The sequence below is a fragment of the Gracilinanus agilis genome, unplaced genomic scaffold, assembly GCF_016433145.1.
Source record: "Gracilinanus agilis isolate LMUSP501 unplaced genomic scaffold, AgileGrace unplaced_scaffold55785, whole genome shotgun sequence".
NCBI classification, from domain to species: Eukaryota; Metazoa; Chordata; class Mammalia; order Didelphimorphia; family Didelphidae; genus Gracilinanus; species Gracilinanus agilis.
Genome location: NW_025391115.1, coordinates 4937 through 14678, shown reverse-complemented (window position 1 = coordinate 14678; position 9742 = coordinate 4937). Strand labels below are relative to the sequence as shown.

The following is a 9742-nucleotide window of genomic DNA, read 5'->3' as shown; positions in this document are numbered from 1 at the left end:
AGTTGCTCACCCTGGACTCAGGACTTGAATTAACTGAGTTCTGTCCAAATTTTTCTCTTTGTATCTCTCTCTTTCTCTTTCATTCTCCCTCTCTCTGTGTTTCTGTGCTACCTCTTCTCTGCTCTCTTACCTCATTCTCCCCCCATCTCTATGTATTCCTTCCTTTCTCCCTTCAACCCCCTCCATTCTCTCTCTGTCTCTGTCTCTGTCTCTCCAAAATGTAGTAATTTGTACATATTATAACACTGAGAAGTAATCATCGCAAGGAAGAAAAGTTCCTGAAGAAATTCTGATTTTAGGAGAAGCTTGAATGAAGCCAAGAAGGGCAGTTTAGTCTGTCATGACCTGTATTCAATGAAGCTCCCTCTGCTCACCCACCCTGTGTGACCAGTAGTTTCCATAACTTCCTTCATGTGCTCTAGAATCCTGAGGGAGAGGGAACTCCAGGCTATTGGCTTTTAATATCCAGACTCTTCCTTCTTCCCCATTTGAGTAAAGATGAGCCATTTGTAGTATTCTAGCTCAGGGCCCCCTTTCCCACTCACCCAGGTGTTTCCCTGGTCCATCCATCTCTGGTAGTGACTCTTTTTTGTCCTTCCTTACTTATTCTTTCATTAACCTGAGAAGAAACTTGACCTGGGCCTAGTGATATGAATTCATTAAGTTCTGCAAATGTATCCTCTGTGTGTGTGTGTGTATGTCTCTGTTTTTCTCCTCTTTCTCCCTCCTTCTTTCTCCCACATACTCTCTTCCTCCTACCTTCTTGCCCCCAAATGTCTTTCTCCTTCTCCTCCCCCCACAATGCTCTTTCTTCATATCTCAACCACACCACCAGTCAAATCCTAATATCTTCTATAATGTCAGGAAAACAGTAAATTGCATAGCATAGACCACTAGTTGCTGATAACCACAGGCATGAGAACTTCCTGTAGAAGATCAGAATTTAATAGGGACCTGAAGGAAGTCAGGAAGGGCAGGGATACTCTGTGGTCTTATGTCGGCTCATTGAAGATAACTATACTCACCCTCCTTTGGGAATCTGTACCTTCTACACCTCATTGAATGTGTTCTTGATTCCTGGAAGAGAAAGAAATCAAGGCCACTGGCTCATAATGGCCAGAACTTTTCTCTTTTAGCCAAAAAAGGTCTATTGCCGCATTACAGCTTCCCCTTTCCCATATCCCCAAAGTGTTTGAGGGATCCATCCTCTGCTGGCAGTGATTGTCCATATCCATCTTTCTAATCTTCCATTAATTGGAGAAGGTTACTCAGCCAGGACTGGGGACTTGAATTCTCACTGAGTCCTGTCCAAATCTTTCACTTCGTTGTCTCTCTCTCTTTCTCTTTCATTCTCCCTCTCTTTCTGTTTCTTTGCTACATCTTCTCTGCTCTTTTACCTCACTCTCCCCCTTCTGTCTTCCTTTCTTTCTCCCTTCAGCCCCCCCCCATTCTCTCTGACTATATCTTTCTGTCTCTCTCCCCCTCTCCCCCTCCCTCCCAAATGTAGTAACGTTACAGATTATAACATTTAATATTAATAATCACAAGGATGAAAAGTTCATGACGAAATTCTGATTTTAGCAGGGGCTTGAATGAAGCCATGAAGGGCAGGTTAGTCTGCCATGATCTGTACTCAATGAAACACACTATGCTCTCCCACCCTGTGTGACCAGTATTTTCCATAACTACCTTCATGTGCTCTAGAATCCTGAAGGAGAGGGAAGTCCAGCCTATTGGCTTTCAATATCCAGACTCTTCTTTCTTCCCCATTTGAGGGAAGATGGGCCATTTGTAGTATTCTAGCCCAGGGCTCCCTCTTTCCCACTCACCCAGAGGCTTCACTGATCCATCCCTTCTTTGGAAGTGACTCTATTGTCCTTTCTACTTATCCTTTCATTAACCTGAGAAGAGACTTGACCCAGGCCTAGTGATAAGAATTCTTTAAGTACTGCCAAGTGTGTGTGCTCTCTCTGTCTCCCTGTTTGTCTGTCTCTCTGTCTCTGTGTGTGTGTGTCTCTCTCTCTTTCTCTCTTTTTCTCCTCTTCCTTCCTCTTTCTTTCTCCCTTATACTAGCTTCCTGCTAACTTCTCTCCCCCATATGTCTTCCTCCTTCCCCTCCCCTCCCAATGCTCTTTCTTCATCTCTCCCCACCACTCAAATCCCAATGTCTCCTAAAATGTCACAAGGACAGCATGTTGCATAGACTCTAACACTGTTGATTGATAATCACAGAAATGCAAACTTCCCTGTGAAGGATTAAATTTTAGTAGGGACTTGAAGGAAGCCAGGGAGGGCAGAGACACTCTGCTGTGAACTCTGATGATTGAAGATAACTATACTCACCCTCCTTTTGGGATCTGTACCTTCTAGAACTCCTTGAATGTATTCTTGATTCCTGGAAGAGAAAGAAATCAAGCCCACTGGCTTATAATGTCCAGACTGGTCCCTCCTCTTCCCCATTTAAGTGAAGATGGGCCATTTACAGCATTCCAGGTTCCCCTTTCCCATATCCCCAAAGTGTTTCACTGATCCATACTCTGCTGGCAGTGATGGTTGCTACCCATCTTTCTAGTCTTCCATTCATTGGAGAAGGTTGCTCACCCAGGACTGGGGACTCCAATTCATTGAATACTGTCCAAATCTTTCTCTTTGTGTGTGTCTCTCTCATTTTTCCTCTCTTTTTGGTTCTTTGCTATGTCTTCTCTGCTCTTTTACCTTACTCTCCCCCCTTGTCTTCCTCCTTCCTTTCTCCCTTCAATCCCCCCCCCACCATTCTCTCTCCATCTCTGTCTCTCTCTGTATGTCTCTCCTCCTCTCCCTCCCTCCCCTTCTCAAATGTAGTAATTTGTACAGATTAGAACACTGAGCACTAATAATCATGAGGATGAAAAGTTCCTGAAGAAATTCTGATTTTAGCAGGGGCTTGAATGAAGCCAAGAAGGACAGGTTAGTCTGCCATGACCTGTACTCAATGAAGCTCCCTCTGCTCCCCCACCCTGTGTGACCAGCAGTTTCTAATAACTACCTTCATGTGCTCTAGAATCCTGAGGGAGAGGGAAGTGCAGGGAATTGACTTAATAGCCAGACTCTTCTTTCTCCCCCCCCCCTTTTGAGGGAAAATGACCATTTACAGTATTTTAGCCCAGCACCCACTTTCCCATTCACCTTTGTGTTTCATTGATCCATCACTCTCTGGTAGTGGCTCAGCTGTGCCAATTGACTTTTTTCCATTATTCTGAGAACAGAGTTCATTCTGGCCAGGTGATGTGAATTCACTGGGTCCTGTGGCAGGTTCCATCTTCTTTCTGTCTCCGTTGGTCTCTGTGTCTCTGATTCTCTTCCCATTCCCCAACTCCCTCTTTTCCTGACTCTCTTTTATCCACCTCTCTCTCCTTGTCTTCCCCCCCCCTTCCCTCCTTCAACCCTTCCTTTTTCTCTATTTCTCTCTCCTCCATCTCTCTATTTCTTCCTCCCTCAGTCTCTCTTCCCATAATATCTCTTCCCTTGACTGTCTTCCCTCCCTCAAACCCAACTTCCTCTCATACAAATGTTACTACAATGTCACAAAGGAAGTTACACAGATTACAACACTGAGAACTGGCATCACCCAGATGAAAAGTTCCTGTAGAAAATGAGATTCTAGCAGGGATTTGGAGGAAGGCAAGGAGGGCAGGATAACCCTGGCATAACGTATTGGGATCAGCACCTTCTCTAATGAGTTCTAGAATGTTAGCAAAGAAGGAAATCAAGTCCACTGGCTTATAATGTCCAAAATCTCCCTTCTTTTCCTTTTAGGAACAGTGGACCTTTTCTATTATTCCAACCAAGGGCCCACCTTGCCACTCAGCAAGGTTTTTCACTGACAGATCCCTGGCTGGCAGTGACTTGGCTGTGCATTCTGCATTCAGTCCCATTAACCTAAGAGGGGAGTTCACCAAGGCCTACTGACTAGAATTGATTGAGGCCTGTCAGATTCTCTTTTTAGCTTCTTTCCTTTCTTTCTCAGCTTCCTCCTCCTTTACTGCCTTTTCTTGTTCTCTCCTTTTGTCTCCCCGTCACTCTCTCTCCCTTCAATCCATCCTCATTTCTCTTCTCTCTCTTCCCTCCTCATACTCTTTCCTTAATCTCTCTCTTACTGTCCACCTCCCCTCTACCTAGTAAGCCACCTCCTTCCTCCTTCCTACTCCATTTTCTTTCTTTCTCTCTCCTCCTCCTCCCCTCCACCTCTTCCATTTCTTCCTCCTTCATACTCTCCTCCTCCTGACTTTTCTCACCCAGCTGTCTTTCCCTTTCTCCTTCTCCTTCTGTTCTAATGTCCTCTCTCTCTCCCTCTCTCTGCCTCAATTCTCAAATGTCAAAGGCCCAAAGATATTGAGATGCATAGAATCATTCTAACACTGATGATTGATTAATAATCACAGAGATGAAAACTTCCTGTAAAAGATCACATTTTAGTAGGGACCTGAAGGAAGCCAGGGAGGGCAGGGATACTCTGCTACGACTTCTGCTTAATGAAGATAACTATATTCACCTTTCTTTTGGGATCTGTATCTTCTAGAACTCTTTGAATGTGTTCTCAATTCCTGGAAGAGAAAGAAATCAAGGCCACTGGCTCATAATGTCCAAAACTTTTCTCTTTTAGCCAAAAAAGGTCTATTGCAGCATTCCAGGTTTCCCCTTTCNGTAAGTTGCATAGGATGGGACACTGAATACTGATAATCACAGGGATGAGAACTTCCTGAAGATCAGATTTCAGTAGGGACCTGAAGGAAGGCAGGGAGGGCAGGGATACTCTGTAGCCTGATCTCTGCATGTTGTAGATAACTATACTCACCCTCCTTTGGGGATCTGTACCTTCTAGACCTCATTTAATGTGTTCTTGATTCCTGGAAGAGAAAAAAATGAAGCCCACTGGCTTATAAGGCCCAGACTAGTCCTTATTACCCTTTTAGCCAAAAAAAGGCCTATTGCACCTTTCCATGTTCCTCTTTTCCATATCCCCAAAGTCATTTATTGATCCATCCTCTGCTAGCAGTGATTGTTGCTATCTGTCCTAGCCTTCCATTCATTGGAGAAGGTTGCTCATCCAGGACTCAGGACTTGAATTCATTGAGTGATGTCCAAAATCTTTCTCTTTGTGCCTCTCTCTTTCTGTTTCTGTGCTACCTCTTCTCTGCACTTTTACCTCACTCTCCCCCCCATCTACATTCCTCCTTCCTTTCTCCCTTCAACCCCACCCCATTCTCTCTATCTCTGTGTTTCCCTCCCTCGCTACAAAATTTAGTAAGTTGTACAGATTATAACATTTAATATTAATAACCACAAGGATGAAAAGTTCCTGAAGAAATTCTGATTTTAGCAGGAGCTTGAATGAAGGGAAGAAAGGTAGGTTAGTCTGTCATGACCAGAACTCAATGAAGCTCCCTCTGCTCACCCATCCTGTGTGACCAGTATTTTCCATAACTACCTACATGTGCTCTAGAATCTTGAAGGAGAGAGAACTCTAGCCTATTGGCTTTTAATATCCAGACTCTTCCTTCTTCCCCATTTGAGTGAAGATGGACCATTTGCAGTATTCTAGCCCAGGGCCCTCTTTCCAACTCACCCAGGTGTTTCCCTGGTCCATCCCTCTGTGGTAGCGACTGAATTTTGCCCTTTCTACTTATTCCTTCATTAACCTGAGCAGAGACTTGATGTAGGCCTGTTGAAAAGAATTTATTAAGTATTACAAAGTATATCCTCTCTCTTTCTTTCATTCTCCCTCTCTCTCTCTCTCTCTCTCTCTCTCTCTCTCTCTCTCTCTCTCTCTCTCTCTCTGTTTTTCTCCTCTTGCTTCATTTTTTTCTCCCTCATACTCTCTTCCCTCCTAAATTCTTTCCCCCAATTGTCTTTCTCCTTTCTTCTCCCCAACCCACAATGCTATTTCTTCATCTCATCCCAACAGTCAAATCCCAGTGTTTTCCATAATGTCAGGAAGACAGTAAGTAGCATAGCATAAAATACTGATTACTGATAATCACAGGAATGAGAACTTCCTATAAAAGATTAGATTTCAGTAGGGACCTGAAGGAAGCCAGGGAGGGCAGGGGCCCTCTTCTATGACCTCTGCTTAATGAAGATAACTATGCTCACCCTCCTTTAGAGATCTTTACCTTCTAGACTTAGTTGAATGTGTTCTCCATTCCTGGAAGAGAAAGAAATCAAGCCCACTGGCTTATAATGTCCAGACTTGTCCTTCTTCCCCATTTGAGTGAAGATTGGCCATTTACAGTATCCTAGCCCAGGGCCCTCTTTCCCACTTACCCAAATGTTTCTCTGATCCATCCCTCCACTTATAGTGATTCTATTTTGTCCTTTCTACAAATTCTTTCATTAACCTGAGAAGAGACTTGATATCTAGGCCTGGTGATGAGAATTGATTACCTAATGCCAGGTGTTCCATCTCTGTCTCTTTCTGTTTTTCTCTTTCTGCCTCTTTTCATTATCCATCAGACTCTTCCTCCTAACTTCTCTCCCTGAAATGTCATCCTCCTTTCTCCTTACCTCCAAATGCTCTTTCTTCATCTCCCCTCCAGAAACACCACTCAAATTCGGATGTCTCCTACAATATCACAAGGAAAGTAAGCTGCATAGGATAGGACACTGATTACTGATAATCACAGGGATGAGAACTTCCTGTAGAACATCAGATTTCAGTAGGGACCTGAAGGGAGGCAGGGAGGGCAGGGATATTCTGTGGCCTGGCCTCTGCTTATTGAAGATAACTATACTCGCCCTCCTTTTGGGATCTGAACCTTATAGAGTTCCCTGAATGTGTTTTAAATTCCTGGAAGAGAAGGAAATCAAGGCCACTGGCTTATAATATACAGACTCCTTTCCCTTTTAGCCTAAAATGCCTATTGCAGCATTCCAGGTTCCCCATTCCCATATTCCCAAACTGTTTCACTGATACATGCTCTGCTTACAGGGATTGTTGCTATCCATCTTTCTAGTCTTCCATTAATTGGAGAAGGTTGCTCACCCAGGCTGGGGGGCTTGAATTCACTGAGTCCTGTCTTTCTCCTACTGTGTTCTCTCTCTCTCTTTCATTCTCCCTCTCTTTCTTTGCTTCATCTTCTCTGCTCTTTTACCAAACTATCCCCTCCTTCGGTCTCCCTCCTTCCTCTCTTCCACCCCACTATTCTCATTCTCTCTCTCTCTCTCTCTCTCTCTCTCTCTCTCTCTCTCTCTCTCTCTGTGTGTGTGTGTGTGTGTGTGTGTGTGTGTGTGTGTCTTCCTCACTCCCAAATATAGTACTTTGTAAAGATTGTAACACTGAACATTAATATAATCATAAGGATGAAATCTTTCTGAAGAAATTCTGATTTTAGCAGGGGCTTGAATGAAGCCAGGAAGGGCAGGTTAGTCTGTCATGACCTGCATTCAATGAAGCTCCCTCTGCTCCTCCACCCTGTGTGATCAGTATTTTCCATAACTACCTTCATGTGCTCTAGAATCCTGAGGGAGATGGAAGTACAGTCAATTGGCTCTTAATATCCAGACTTTTCCTTCTTCCCCATTTGAGTGGGTCATTTGCAGTATTCTAGCCCAGGCCCCCTTTCCCACACACCTATCCGTTTAACTGATCCAACCCTCACTGGGAGAGACCCTATTGTCCTTTCAACTTCTTCTTTCATTAACCTGAGAAGACACTTGTCCTATGCTTGGTGATAAGAATTCATTAAGTACTAAAAAGCATGCCTATTCTCTCTGTCTCTTTCTGTCTCTCTCACTGTTTCTCACTGTCTCTGTCTAATTTTTCTTCTCTTCCTGTATCTTTCTCCCTCATGATTCTCTATCCCTCCTAACATCTCTCCCCCACAAATGTCTTTCTCTTTCCCCCTCCCAATTCTCTTTCTTCCTCTCTCCCCATCAGTGAAATCCCAATGTCTACAACAATGAAAATTTCACAAGGACAGTAAGTTGCATAGGATATAACACTGATGACTGATAATCACAAAGATGAAAATGTCCTGTAGCAGATCACATTTTAGTAGGGACCTGAAGGAAGGCAGTGAGGGGCAGGGACACTCTGTAGTCTGACCTCTGCTCATTGAAGATAACTTTACTCACCCTCCTTTGGGGATCTGTACTTTCTAGACCTCATTGAATGTGTTCTTGATTACTGGAAGAAAAAAAAAATAAGGCCCACTGGTTTATAATGACCAGACTAGTCCCTTCTACCCCTTTTAGCCAAAAAAGGCCTATTGAGGCATTCCAGGTTTCACCTTTCCCATAACCCCAAACTATTTCACTGATCCATTCTCTGCTGGCAGGGATTGTTGCTATCCATCTTTCAAGTCTTCCAATAATTGAAGAAAGTTGCTTACCCAGGACTCAGGATTTGAATTCATTGAGTCCTGTCTGAATCTTTCTCTTTGTGTGTCTTTCTCTTCCATTCTCTCAGTTTCTGTGCTTCCTTTTCCACACTCTTTTCCTTTACACTTTCCCCTTCTATCTTCCCTGTTCCTTTCTGACCTTCATCCCCACCACTATTCGTTCTCTGTATGTGTCTCTGTTTCCCTCCCTCCCAAATGTAGTAATTTGTACAGATTAGAACACTGAGCACTAATAAACATGAGGATGAAAAGTTTCTGAAGAAATTCTGATTTTAGTAGGAGCCAGAAGGAAGCCAAGAAGGACAGGTTAGTCTGTCATGACCTGTACTCAATGAAGCTCCCTCTGCTCCCCCACCCTGTGTGACCAGTAGTTTCCATAACTACCTTCATGTGTTCTAGAATCCTGAAGGAGAGGGAAGGGCTACCAATTGGCTTTTATTATGCAGACCCCTTCTCTCCTCCTTCCCTTTTTGAGGGAAGATGGGCCATTTGCAGTATTATAGCCCAGTACCCCTCTTTCCCACTCACCAAGGGGCTTCACTGATCCATCCCTCACAGGTACTGACTCTATTTTATCCTTTCTACTTATTCTTTCATCAACCTGAGAAGAGACTTGACCTAGGCCTGGTGATAAGAATTCATTAAGTACTGCCAAGTATGCACACTCTCAATCTCTTTTCCACTCCCACTCTCTCTCTCTCTCTCTCTCTCTCTCTCTCTCTATCTATCTATCTATCTATCTATCTATCTATCTATCTATCTATCTATCTCTGTCTCTCTCTGTATTCCAAGTCACTATCTTTTTATCCTCTTTCTTTCTCCCTCATACTCTCTTCCTTGTAACTTCTCTACCCCAAATGTCTTCCTCCTTCTCCTCCCATCCCAATTCTGCTCTTTCTTCATCTCAAACCCCCCAACAGTGAAATCCAAATATCTTCTATAGTATGTGAGGAAGACAGTAAGGTGTATAGATATAACACTGATTACTGATAATCACAGGGATGAGAATTTCCTGAAGAAAATTAGATTTAGGAGGGATCTGAAGGAAGGCAGGGAGGGCAGGGACACTCTGCTATGACCTCTGCTTAATATAGATAATTCTGCTCACCCTCATTTTGGGATATGTAACTTCTAGACCCCGTTGAATGTGTTCTCCTTTCCTGGAAGGGAATAATGTCCTGACTCTTCCCTCCTTCCCCACTTGAGTGAAATTGAGCCATTTACAATATTCTAGACCACTGGACCCTTTCCCTATCACCCACATGTTTCCCTGATTCATCCCTCACAGGTACTGACTCTATTTTATCCTTTCTACTTATTCTTTCATCAACCTGAGAAGAGACTTGACCTAGGCCTGGTGATAA

At 43.6% G+C, this 9742-nt stretch overlaps 2 long non-coding RNA genes across 2 annotated transcripts in view; both read right to left on the bottom strand.

The window, feature by feature from the left end:
• Positions 1-1024: 1024 nt before the first annotated feature.
• On the bottom strand, positions 1025-3365 carry LOC123256062. The gene is made up of 3 exons (XR_006506814.1): positions 3166-3365; positions 2344-2395; positions 1025-1077 (listed from the first exon to the last, which is right to left on the bottom strand). It is a non-coding gene; the product is annotated as an uncharacterized LOC123256062 (long non-coding RNA).
• A 1498-nt stretch (positions 3366-4863) lies between these two features.
• The window catches only part of LOC123256063, a 7886-nt gene continuing 3007 nt past the window's right edge, over positions 4864-9742 (bottom strand). The window contains exons 4-8 of the long non-coding RNA XR_006506815.1: positions 8113-8164; positions 6544-6601; positions 6153-6184; positions 5606-5701; positions 4864-4886 (exon numbers count right to left, since the gene is read on the bottom strand). This is a non-coding gene — a long non-coding RNA (uncharacterized LOC123256063). The remainder of the gene's footprint in view (positions 4887-5605; positions 5702-6152; positions 6185-6543; positions 6602-8112; positions 8165-9742) is intronic.